This window comes from Nyctereutes procyonoides, unplaced genomic scaffold, assembly GCF_905146905.1.
Source record: "Nyctereutes procyonoides isolate TBG_1078 unplaced genomic scaffold, NYPRO_anot_genome, whole genome shotgun sequence".
NCBI classification, from domain to species: domain Eukaryota; kingdom Metazoa; phylum Chordata; class Mammalia; order Carnivora; family Canidae; genus Nyctereutes; species Nyctereutes procyonoides.
This window is the reverse complement of record NW_026575159.1, coordinates 27,276,698-27,289,762: the sequence shown is the minus strand read 5'-3', so window position 1 is coordinate 27,289,762 and position 13,065 is coordinate 27,276,698.

Genomic DNA, 13,065 nt, shown 5'->3' with positions numbered 1-13,065 from the left:
GAAGACCCAACTTTAAGATGGAACTTAGCAGCCCTATTGCTTGAACCATATGATCTGGAATGCCCCATGGCAATGGTGGGGAAAAATGCCATGGAGTGTTTTGGGGAAAAGTCCAATAAAAAAATACAACACAGCTATTGAATTTCAGGAACAAATCCAAGCCACCTGCAGCAAATAATTATAAGCTTTTGGAAAACAACCCCACGTAGAGACAAAACATCTGACCATAGCACATTAAAAGGCAATGTGACCCAAACTGCCCATTATGAACTGGATTATGTCAGATACACCAGGAAATAAAGTCAGGTAATGCCAACAACTATTCACCATAAGATGCAAATATCATATTTAGGACTCAGCCTGAGTGAGACAGAGAGCACAAGCAAACTACACAAAAAACTAGTCCAGATACCATAATGTCCATCTCTCTTGAAAAGAGTGTCACTCCATAAGCTCAGACTGTCACTGTATAGTGGAATCCTGTTCAACCTCATTAAGGAAGAGTTACTATCCAAAGCATGGTTTAGGGATTTGTTGGTACAGAATGGAAACATAAGCTAAAATGAATGGAAATTTCACTGTGGTCTCATGCAAGGGTTTCACTGAAAACCAAGAGGTAGAAGTAACCCTCCCAATGAGCAAAGTTTTGGTAATGCATCTGATCATTCACTGTGAGTAGAAAGACATGATTTGACATGAGAATATGTATAGCACATCATGGACAGTGGTAAACTGATCAGAAAAATATTAAAAGGATGAGCACTGGGTGTTATACTACATGTTGGCAAATTGAATTTAAATAAAAATGTTAAAGAAAGAAAAATATTAAAAGATCAGGGACAAGGAGGGCTACAGAAATAAACACAAAGTATGAAGACTTTTTATCACTTGTTGACACCTATCAGAGCATCAACCACTGACAAAATACTAAATAGGCAAGGGCACAATAACTCCTTTGCTGATATAGTTTAGTCTCTGGGATCAGCCACTACATTGTTGTCACATTGGGTACATGAATGACGTGACCATAGTTAAAGAGGTGAAGGCTCTCCATGGGTTCGGCACTAAGGACTCCCATACACCAAGGCTGATTAGCTGCTATCACCATGGGTTATCCAACATGCCAGCAAGAGAGGCAAAATTTCAGCCATGATACAGTACAATTCTTTTAGGAGCCCCCACAACTTGATAAAAAAAATAATTGACTACATTGGAACCTTTCTGTACTGGAAGGGTCAATAGTTTGTCCATGTTAGGATATATACCTAATTTAGGTACTTCCAGGACTTTTCCTTTGCTTCCTGCAGGACCTCAATGAGCACCCACTATCTGAGGACTTATGGCCCATTGGCATAAAATGCCATGTAACATTGCTAGGGAATTCAACTTTATTTTTTTTATTTATAAATTAATTTTTATTGGTGTTCAATTTACCAACATACAGAATAACACCCAGTGCTCATCCCGTCAAGTGTCCCCCTCCGTGCCCGTCACCCATTCACCCCCACCCCCCGCCCTCCTCCCCTTCCACACCCCTAGTTCATTTCCCAGAGTTAGAAGTCTTTATGTTCTGTGTCAACTTTAAAGAAAAGAGGGGGCAGCTCTGGTGGCGCAGCGGTTTGGCGCCGCCTGCAGCCTGGGGTGTGATCCTGGAGACCGGGGATCGAGTCCCACATCGGGCTCCCTGCATGGAGCCTGCTTCTCCCTCTGCCTGTGTCTCTGCCTCTCTCTCTGTGTCTATGAATAAATAAATAAAAAACTTTAAAAAAATAAAGAAAAGGAGGTAGGAAGTGAGAACATAACAGTGGAATCCACTGGTCATATCACATATCGTTCCACCCAGAAGATGCCAGCCTGGAAGGGGATTGAAATGTCCTGCTCAAGGTTAAGCTGAAGTGGCAGCTTGAGGGCAGTACACTGCAGTGACTAGCATCCATCTTCTAGGATTCATTGCATCCATCGAGTCAAAGTTTTTATATGGTAGCGCTCCAAAGGAACAATGCACCAAAGAGTAGAAACAGGAATGACTCCAGTTGCTATCATGCAAAATTATTCACTTGAGGATTTTTATTATCACTTCCACAAAGCAGGGGTATGCAAAATTAGAAGTTTTGATCTCTAGAAGGGGTACCCTTTTGTCAGGAGACGTCAGAAAAATTCTGTTTAATCATGAACTAAGCTGCTACCTGAGCAGTTTCAGTGGTTCTTTGTGTCCAGAGACCAACAGACAAGAGGTAATTGATCCTGATAAGCAGGTGGATACTGAACTCATGTTACAGAATATGGACAAAAGTATATTTGTGGAATCCATGTGACCTACTTGGATGCTCCTTGGCATTCCATTGATTATAAATTGACATATTGACATAGATAGCAACTCTGGTCTAAGTAGGGCATTGTGACAGGAGCTTTGACCTTGGTGGTGAGATCTAGATCATCCCACCAGGTGGCCTTGATAATAACAGAGGTGGAAAAGAATCTATAGTAGTTCAAGGGCAAAGAAAGATACTATTATCTATTATGAAATGGAAACTTTTTGCAGTATCAGGGGCTTTATTTCATACTACACCATTTTTCACAGAACTAGACCAAAAAAAAAAAATCCCTAAATTCATATGGAACCACAAAAGACCCCAAATAGCCAAAGCAATTTTGAAAAAGAAAAGCAGAGCTAGAGATATTGCAATTCTATACTTTGAATTATATTACAAAGCTGTAGTAATCAAAGCAGTATGATATTGGCACAAAGGTAGGCACATACATAAATGGAATAGAATAGAAAATCCAGAAATAAACCCACAATCACATGGCCAATTAACTTTAAACAAAGCAGAAAACAATATCTAAAGGGAAAAAGACAATCTCTTCTAAAAATGGTGGTGGGAAAACAGGTTAGCCACATGTAAAAAATGAAACTGGACTACTTTTTTACACCATACACAAAAATAAATTCGAACTGGATTAAAGACCTCAATGTGACTTATGAAACCATAAAAATTCTAGAAAAGAGCACAGGCAGTAATTTCTCTGACCTTGTCAGTAGCAATATTTATTTATGTTTCCTGAGGCAAGGGACACAAAAGCAAACATAAGCTGTTGGGACTACAACCACATCAAAATAAAAAGTGTCCACACAGTGAAGGACACAATCAACAAACTAAAAGTCAACCTACTAAATGGGAGAAGATATTTGCAAAGGATATCTGATAAGGGATTAGTATCCAAAATATATAAAGAACTTATACAGCACACTCAATGGCCTTTTACATTTTCTGTTAAGAAGATTAATCCTGGAATTCTGAAGAAGTCATATCCTGAATATATTTGGACAAGTAAATTTGAACCTCCCAATGGGCAGACTATGGTAGACCCAAAGATGTGCTATCAAATCTCCCTTCAAGAAAGGGCTTCCTGCCCAGCTTCTAGGAGCATGGGCAGTAGTCTCCAGCTGCACGCACTTTCAGAGCTGCCTTGCCTGAGATCATATCCTATGCACAGCCCACTTCATGGACTGAATGAGGGAAACATTTAATAATCTGGCTATTTTGACCCAACTCGGGATGATTCTGGCTAGGATTTTGTCACTTAGGCACTTTTGTCTGTCTGCATCATGGTTCAACTTCTTGCTCTGTACAGTCCTGCTTTCTTTCCTTTCCCTTTCAGGAAATTGACCCCTAATTAACATTAACCTCACCAAAATCCTGTTTTAGCAACTGCTTCCAGAGAGTCTGATCTGGCACATACTCCTAGAACTCAAATGTGTGAGTGACTAATTTCACTCACAGGAATTGGAAGAAAGCTTGGCAGAGTGCCTGCCATGCAGGGGTTATTCTATAAATACTAACTGGCTTGAACTGAACTGACATTGAAGTTGGGGGTTTTATATAAGTGGGCATTTTCCAAGGCTGAAGGTGTTCAGATCTATAAGGGAAGCTGGCACATGTTGGGAGAGGGGCGTAGAATGATGAACAGTGTGGGTTTGTCAGAGAAAACTCCAACTGGATATTTTGACCTAAACAATAAAGCAAAGAGCTGAGTGTGCATGCAAGGTGACATGGGTGTGCTGTCAGAGAAATTCAATGTAAACAGAGTAAGAATGTGAGTGATGATATAAGTCCGTAAATGGTGCAGACCTTGAAGGAAAGTCCAGTACAAAACACTTGTCATACATTATCTTTTTATTTCTAATAACAGGGCAATAAAAGAAATACCATTATTTTTAATATTTTACACATGACACTAACACTTGAAAAGAGTTAGCAACTTGCTCTTTGTGAAACCACTTTAGAGATTGGATCTATCAGTCTAGAAAGTAGAGGAATGGACAGAAATAAAAATGTGAAAGTTCCGTGAACCACTGTTAAATCACTGCTGACAACTGACTATCCTCAGATTTCTGTTCATATGGCTGTTATATCCTCTGATTTGTTTAAGGAATTTTAGTGAGGGTTTTGGTTACTTGCAATTGAAATCATTTCTCACTGCTAAATTAGGGGGTAATTGCATATTTAATAAAAATTGAAATCTAAGATGCTGTTAAAACTTCCCCTTTGAGCATAAAACTTTTTCAAACAAGATCATAAATAATTCCTAGATTTAGCCTATGATTTATATGCCTCTAATGGAAAATAATAAAGTACAATTAGCAAATCTGCCTACTTTCTTGTCCCATAAAACAACATTTTACTACAAAATTTAGTCATAGCATCCAGAAGTGAGAAATTAGGATGGAGGCTGGCTTAGTACAACCACGTGCAGGATACAGGCATCTTCAGGATGCACATTTACCCCTTCCTTGAACGTCTCACCAATCATTAACCCACCACTGTGTGGGATGGCCTGTTTGCTGGATGCAGGGATGCAGTGCTTTGTAAAGCCCTTTCTTTGGGAAGGATTAAATTCTATTATCTCTCTAAAACCTCATTCACCAAACCTGTTTCTCACCCCAGAGGCTAAATATAAGTTTATTAATTCTCCTTTATTTCACAAAGACAACTACTTGCCTTTTCCCCCAGTAGCCAACATATTTTTTTTCATTCACACGGTAAATATTTGTTATCTATTATGCACTGGGTATTGTGCAGATATTGAGGATATGATAGTGTATAAAACGGGCAATGTGCCTGCTCTCCTGGAATGAGATTCTAGCAAGGAAAGGATGATTACAAATGAATAAACAGGATAAAAATGTTTGTTCTGAAGACCAAGATCAAAAACAGAGTATTACACTATGCACTGGTTTCCAATGGGAGGGTCTTTAGATGAGGTGCACAAGCCGGTCTAGTCCAAGGAGGTAATGTGTAGCTGAGCTCTGAGAATGGTAAGAAATAGTCAAACACATGGGGATTTTGAGGAAGAAATTTTCAGAGACACAGAACATGAGAGACTCCTAACTCTGGGAAACGAACTAGGGGTGGTAGAAAGGGAAGTGGGCGGGGGGTGGGGGTGACTGGGTGACGGGCACTGAGGGGGGCACTTGATGGGATGAGCACTGGGTGTTATGCTATATGTTGGCAAATTGAATGCCAATAATATATATATATATATATATATATATATATATATATGAAATTTTCAGGGAGAAGAAAAATAAAGTGTTAATTCCTTGAGGCACAAATAACTTTGGTCTCTCTAAAAACTCCAAGAAAACTGATGTGTCCAGGGAGTAGGGAATGAGAAAGAAGTGAAAAGAGATGCTACCGAAAGGAACAGAAGAGCTGATCAGCAAGTAGTTATGGGTCAAGGTGAGTTTTGAATTGATTAGTATGGACAATAGTCTGATCTAACACTAACACTAGATTACCAAATACCTGTGTCAGGACAGTGGTTTTCCTAATTTCATGGGAGCATCACTGTACAGATGTCACCAAGCTCAAGTTTCAGTTTTCTCATTTGTAAAAATAGAAGACTTGATTAAGGGATCCCTGGGTGGCGCAGCGGTTTGGCGCCTGCCTTTGGCCCAGGGCGCGATCCTGGAGACCCGGGATCGAATCCCACGTCGGGCTCCCGGTGCATGGAGCCTGCTTCTCTCTCTGCCTCTCTCTCTCTCTCTCTCTCTCTCTCTCTCTCTCTGTGACTATCATAAAGAAATAAAAATAAAAAAAAAAAAACCTGGGTAAGAAGACTTGATTAAGCTACAAATTTTGTAGGTTAAATGAGGAGAGGGAGATGTGTCATTTGTGAATTTTCTCAGAGTGTTATTTACATGGGTACTATTTCCAGAATTACATTTTCCTTTTCTTAACTAAATGTTCTCAATTCCTCACCCCTCTTCTTGTTACATACATGGTTCCCTGTTTCCTCTTGATCCCGGTGCCCTACATTAAAACTTGAATTTTTTTAAGGTAACCACCTAATAATGTAATTCCAAGTATCTCTTTGTGTTGTTTCAAATTTCCCTCAGATGTCTACAAAGACCATGGCAGGACAGCCTATGGTGTCTGAGAGTAAGAACAGAGACAAAAGCTAAAGTCGCCTGGATCTCATACTGGGTAGCAACATCACCTGTTAGTGGGATCTGACACAGTCTCCTGATCTTACAGGCCAGTTTGTCCATTTGTATAATGGAGAGAAGAGCTATCTAGATTAATTGGATGAAATGCATGTGAGGAGAACTCCTGAGCTCCAGGTACTCGAGGTAATGCCAAAGTTATCCTTGACCCATTCTCCTGCAGAGTTCCTAAATTGTCTCTTAATGGATTTGAAGCTACTATAATGCCATTCAGTGTACCCTCGGCAGTAATTTATTAAATGGAAGCTGGCACAGTGACCATGACATTTGAATAAGGCACCTGACGCACGGCAAAGCATGCTCTCCTCTCTCACCAGTTAATCTCCGGAACATGGTATGAGAAAAATGAAATGGAAAACAAACTGCAAATGCACATATGCCTTATAAAAAAGAACTTACCTTCTAATAAGGTAGGGTTCTTTTTTTTCAGGGGCATAGTTATGAGAGGCTTTAAGGCTACTCAGACCTTCAGAGGGCTTTTCTTAGCTTTCTCTTTTTTTTCTTTGTTTGTCTTCAACCGGATCAATGATTTTCTTTGTTGCTATGAGATTTTATAGCAGCAGGCTTGCTCCCAATTGCTTATCACCAAGATCTCCATTGCTTTTGGCAATGCCCTTAGGTGTGATCCTCTCTACACTACTTCCAATAAAGTCCATATTACTCGTCAGAGGTGTCTGTCTTAGTTTCTGTTGCCACTATAACAAGTTATCACAAACTTAGTAGTGAAAAGCAACACAAATTTATTCTATTAATAAATTTTTTTGTAGTCCGGAGATAAGTTTAAAACCAAGGAGTTGGAAGGGCTGCATTCCCCTGGGGGCTTCATGTGATAAACTGCTTGTTTTTCAGTTTCTAGAGTCTGCCTGCATTCCTTGGCTTGGATATCCAATCTTCTAATCACTGATATCTTCTTTCACTCCAACCTCTTGTTCCCCTCATTACATCTACTTCTTTCTCTCCCTCTGATCATCATGCCTCCATCTTACGAAGACTCACCCACGTTGATTTTGTTGGACCCACCCAGATAACCCAGGGTAATATTCCCATCTAAAATCCTTCATCACATCTACAAAACTCTTTTTTTCCATGTAAAATAACATATTCACAGGTTCTAAGGATTAGTATATGGGCATTTTTAGAGAGCCATTATTGTCTCCCACAGTGGTGGAGCTCTTCATTCTTTTTTCTTATTATTTATTTATTTATTTATTTATTTATTTATTTATTTATTTGGAGCTCTTCATTCTTAAGGCATGCTTCTCCTCATGGGAACAAACTCCATACTATTCTATCAGATATCAGCTCACTTCTCCCGGAGTGGCAACCCTGCACTGAGTAGGGATGACAGACCCTGATCGTCTGTACTTGCTCCTGCTGGTATGGAACTCAGCCCTATGGGATGGTGGAGGCAGGTGCACTCAGAGCCTAATATATTAGTTTTCACCTCGAGCAAAGCCTTCATCCTACACGCAGATGCTATATCAGGGAAGGGCTGAGGAGTAGTTTCTGCAATGTGGAGCTGAGGGGATGAGATATGCTAGAAGCCACCCTCCCTGGTGAAGCCACAGTCCCAGATGGGGTTAGATGGAGAGGGAAGCCCATCTCCTTGCTATATATACCTGGAGTAGAACTTCCATCACATTAAACTGGGACAAAGGGGTAGGGGTATGAGAGGGTCATGGCCCAGTGCCACAAATTGCCACAGTTCTCACTGAGATACAGCAGGTTTTCTTCAATAAATGTCCCTCCATTTGCTATTTGTTCTTAGGACAATTTCTAGATTCTGAATGCTATGTGTGTGTGCACATGTGTGTGCATGTGATTCTTCATAATTTTCAGCAGGTAATTGGTGGTGTCAGTAGAAAGAGGGCCCACTGTCCTCCGCATACAAGCAGTCCAGACATTGATCCACCCTCTTTTACTGGGATAAACTGATATTCCTCTGACCTAAGTCCCATTCACTCCAGTATAATGGAACCACCCCAAAGCATCAGAGGATCTCAAATGTATTATAATCAATTGATTTTTTTTGTTTGATTAGGACCTCCTTCTATTAGTTCATGTCCAAGATATTTAAGTCAAATCTCCTATACAGAAACCTGCTGATCCATCCCACATGCTGCCTACCTCAGATCACTGTTCCTGATGTCTACCCTAGATGATCTCATTGTCCTATGCACATTTTTTCTCTGGAAATCCATGCACATACTTTCGTTGCTTCTTTTATTTTTCACCTTAAGCATGTCTTGGATTGTCTCCGTTATGTTTACTTCTTCCTTTACACTGTCTTTCTCTACTGCCTTCTGTGAAATGAAACTCTGGTTCTCATTAATCCACCCCTTGTCTATTTCTCCTGCCCAAGGAATTCCACATTTTTATGTAGCTATTATTCTCAGGTAATCAGGAATGTAGAAGTTTTGATGGTTGTGTAATACCAAGGGATTCTGAGGTCTCCCGAGTGGCCAGAGCCTCTGAGACTTTCCTCAGTTATATCTATATCTGTTGTTGTGCCCTGGTAGACCCATGATTGTAATTTTGTGCGTCACTTATCATTTTATGCACTGATCCTTTCATGCCAACATTTAAGAGGAGTTTTAAAAAGCTGCACCCTTCAGGGGTGGATTCTGATTTGAACAAGAACTAAAGAGGAAGTAGAGTGAGTGTATGAGCCTAAGCAACAACTTTTCTAAGGGAGGTTAAATTGATAATCGAAATAAGAGAAGACTAGTGGAAAGACCATGCTGAATTTAGGAACTGTGAATGGTTGCACCAATGTAGATGAAATAGAAGATAATTCAGGGAAGGTTAGAGCCTAGCTTATTAGGTGATGGGATTTCAAATTTACCCTGTCAGTGATGACTCTTTATCCCATTCCTCTCTTTTTCTTCTCTCCCAAAAATTATGGAAAAGTAACAAAAATGGGTAAAAATTAAATTTTAAACCTACTATCAACACTTCTCTTTTGGAGAAGACTATTTTTCATTTAGCAAGATAGCTGCAGTTGTCTGTCCAAGCTTTATCTGACTGACACTGCAGACCTGGACCCAGTGGCAAGCTTTGCTGAGGAGAGTAAGAGAATGGCAAAGAACACATAATGATGAGTAAATCAAAGTTGGTTGCACAGCCCCAAGTATCTTTGTCTCTCATGTGTGTGTAAAAGCAATATGGAAAAGGGAGAGAGAAAGACAAATAGTCATACCTAGTCTAGACTACAACAACATGCACTATTCTTTGAACATCCCTAACACCTCTCCTTCTGAAAGACAGGGTTCAGTCACTGTTCCAGATTCTGTCCATCTTGGTTTGTGACTCATTTCCCCTAGATATGGAATGAAGAAGCATGGGAAGACAACTTGATCTCTCCATGGTGGCCATAGGAATACACACAGAGAACACTGGGCAGGAAGAATGAGAGAGGCCTATGTACCCTTACCATAGCAGAGGAGAAAGTCACAAAGGGACAGAGGAAATGTTGAGGCCTCCAGAATGAGTAGAGGCTTCCTAGAAAGAGTCCCTTTCATAGTTGTCTTCTTGGGGTCCTAAAGTTTATAATAAATACCTCAAGCTGCTTAAGCCAGAAGAAGGCAGTTTCTATTAATTATAGCCCCAAGTTGTAAACTAATGTAAATACTTACCTTTTATAATCCAGTGCTAATAGGTAGGGTGATAAAAATGAATTAGCACATCACTGCCTGTAATGATAAATGAATAGGGGAAATGGACAATGTAATAATCATCATATCAATCCACTGAGGGGCTATCTTTCAGATGAGAGAATTTAGAGGCAGATTAGTACTTTGTCCTACCCTTGCATAAGAGACTCACAGCATTGAGCTTCACACCCAGGACTTGCTAATCCTAAAGTGCAAGCTGAACTCAGAAGAACCAGAGGCAATTCCAAAGGGAGCTGACCCTTTACCACAACTGGGGAGCTTCTCTAGTCTTTGGACCATGGATTCCAACAACTTTCCTGGACTCAAAACACTTTATCTTGATGATGCTTTTGATATTGAAGGACCAAAAATAAGTTTCTCAGAGACATGGTTAATGAATAAATTGTGTGGTCTACTATCTTTTGGGGTGAAATAAGCACTACAGATACAATGAAAAAGACTTCATGTGTTTCTAATGAAATTGTTCTGAAAGCATTGCTATCAGAGAGGTTCAATGTGTATAAATCTGTTAATGTCTTTGGAATAATCTAGGGAAATTAGGCATGACCTAGGTGTAGGTGAAAAGCCCTGTATATATGGAAACACGGAGACCTCACTATTGTACCACACTAAGCTTATGGGATGATGATGGCTAAGCTATTTACTCTTCCTAGGACTCAGTTTCTCATGTGAAAGTGGAAAGATCAGGCTGGATAAATAGTGGCTCCTTGTGGATAAGCTAATTTGTAAGGCTTTAAGTTTATAACCTGCTAAAAAAGTTGGGATGAATTAAATGTTGGTATCACACATTTTTCCCCCTCTCTCTTCTCTCTAGAAAAGAACAGCACTCAAAACAATCATAGGGTTTGAAGAGGGAGTCAGAAATTAAGAAAGGGGTGCAAAGTGGCTTCCCTCATGATGACCAAGAGGAGATAACGCTTCTTCCTGTTTATGATTGGTTTTCTCCCCCCACTCCCCATAAGAGGGAGTCAGAAATTAAGAAAGGGGTGCAAAGTGGCTTCCCTCATGATGACCAAGAGGAGATAACGCTTCTTCCTGTTTATGATTGGTTTTCTCCCCCCACTCCCCATAGCTGCAGGGGAAAATGAAGCCCATTAGGTCCTTCTATTGATTCAATATCCTTGCTCTTGCAAGGTCATTTGAGACCAAAATAAGTTTGTGGAACGAGAAAACAGAGTGAGTGACTCAGGCTGGGTCTATACTACTAGAGAATTTGGGGACCATTCTTTGTGCCATCTGATGTTTCAAGTGACAAAGTGACACGGGAAGACAGGACTTACTGGAAATGATGGCAAAGAAACAAAGCGTCTGTGGTTCATATGTCCATCCCCTGCCTTATGCCAATAGCACCCAGCATGAGAAGCCTAAATGAACATGGAATTATTTACCAGGTCCTGGAAATGTAACTTATCTGGAGGCTTGGGTTTAACTGGAATTGTCTGCATTAAGCCTGCTGAGAATGTACACTCTTGGTTTCAAAATGGGCCCAAGAATAACCACATTCAAGCATTACAATTCTTTCCATTAAAATACAACACCCCAGAGTGGATTTCTAAGGACCCTGACAAGTTGAATTACTGTCTTTTCCTACTCAGCTGCTTGCGACTGAGCTTACAATGAAATGGTTTTAAACAATGTCATGCCTCTTTACCCACAGACGCAGCTTACAGGACCTCGTTCACACCCCACTGACAACATAAGGAAGGGAGCGTTGGATCCAGAGGCAGAGGGCTCAGGATTCTTGCCTTAGTTCTGTGGCTGATGAGCCATGTGACCTTGAAAAAGTCACTTCCCAGTTCCTATACTTGCTTCCCTATCAGAGCATAATGAGGCTGTGGACTAAATCAGAGTCTTTACAAATCTTTCCAATTTTAACTCAATTCAACAAACATTTACAGACTTTATATTATGTTGCCACCACTGTGCTAGACATCTCCCAGCTGTATAATTTATTTTTTATTCCATTGAAAACTAGAGTCAGGTAATTTCTATGCAGTTTTTAGCACAAAATCACTGGACTGGGAGCCACAAGCCTCAGGTTCTGCTTACAGCTTTGTCATTAAATATTTGTATGATCTTTACGAAGTTGCATCAGCCATCTGGGTTTTAGTTTCTTCATCTGTAAAAGGAGAAGGAAGAATGAAGGTGAGCTTATGGTCAGCCTGAAAGTAATTTGTCCCCACAAATCTTATAATAACCATGTGCTGAGCTGAATGCATATTTTGTGCCAGACAGTCACTTAAGACTGTAGGATGAGAAGTTGAATTATTCCCTTTTGACATTGTCTTGTTCAGGAACTCTCCCCTGACACATAGAACTTCTGCTCCTCTCTCTGTTCCCTGGAATCCTGAGCATTTTCTTAGAAGAAAGTCATTACATAGCATAGAAATGGTTGACTGTGTGTCCAACTTCCTTTCAGGCTGGAGTCATGAAGATGGAGCTCCTCTATTTGCAGTTCCTATGCATGTTCTGCAATCTAGCAGGAACCCAATAAAAATGTATCACAGGTACCCTCCCCTGTGTATTCTTCTACTCTGGGTAAGTTTGTCCCGGCACATCAGACAAAGAACAATCCTCAACAGAGACTTTCTCAAAGTGTTTTATTCTAGACACTACAGCTCATAAATGTTAAATCAATGCATTTCTATTTTTAGTTGGTTACTTTGGGACATTATAAAATAAATATTTACTCCCCTCTTCCTTCCATTGTTGGTAGGCACAATGTACAGTCCAGCTCTCATCGGTGTTCAGTTTAGCCACATAACTTGCTTTTGCCAGTGGGATGTTACCAAATACAACGTGATCAAAGACTTGAAATAGGATTTCTCTCTCGAGCTTCTGCAGTTATTGGGAAATAGTGCCTGGCATGTTCCCAAAAGA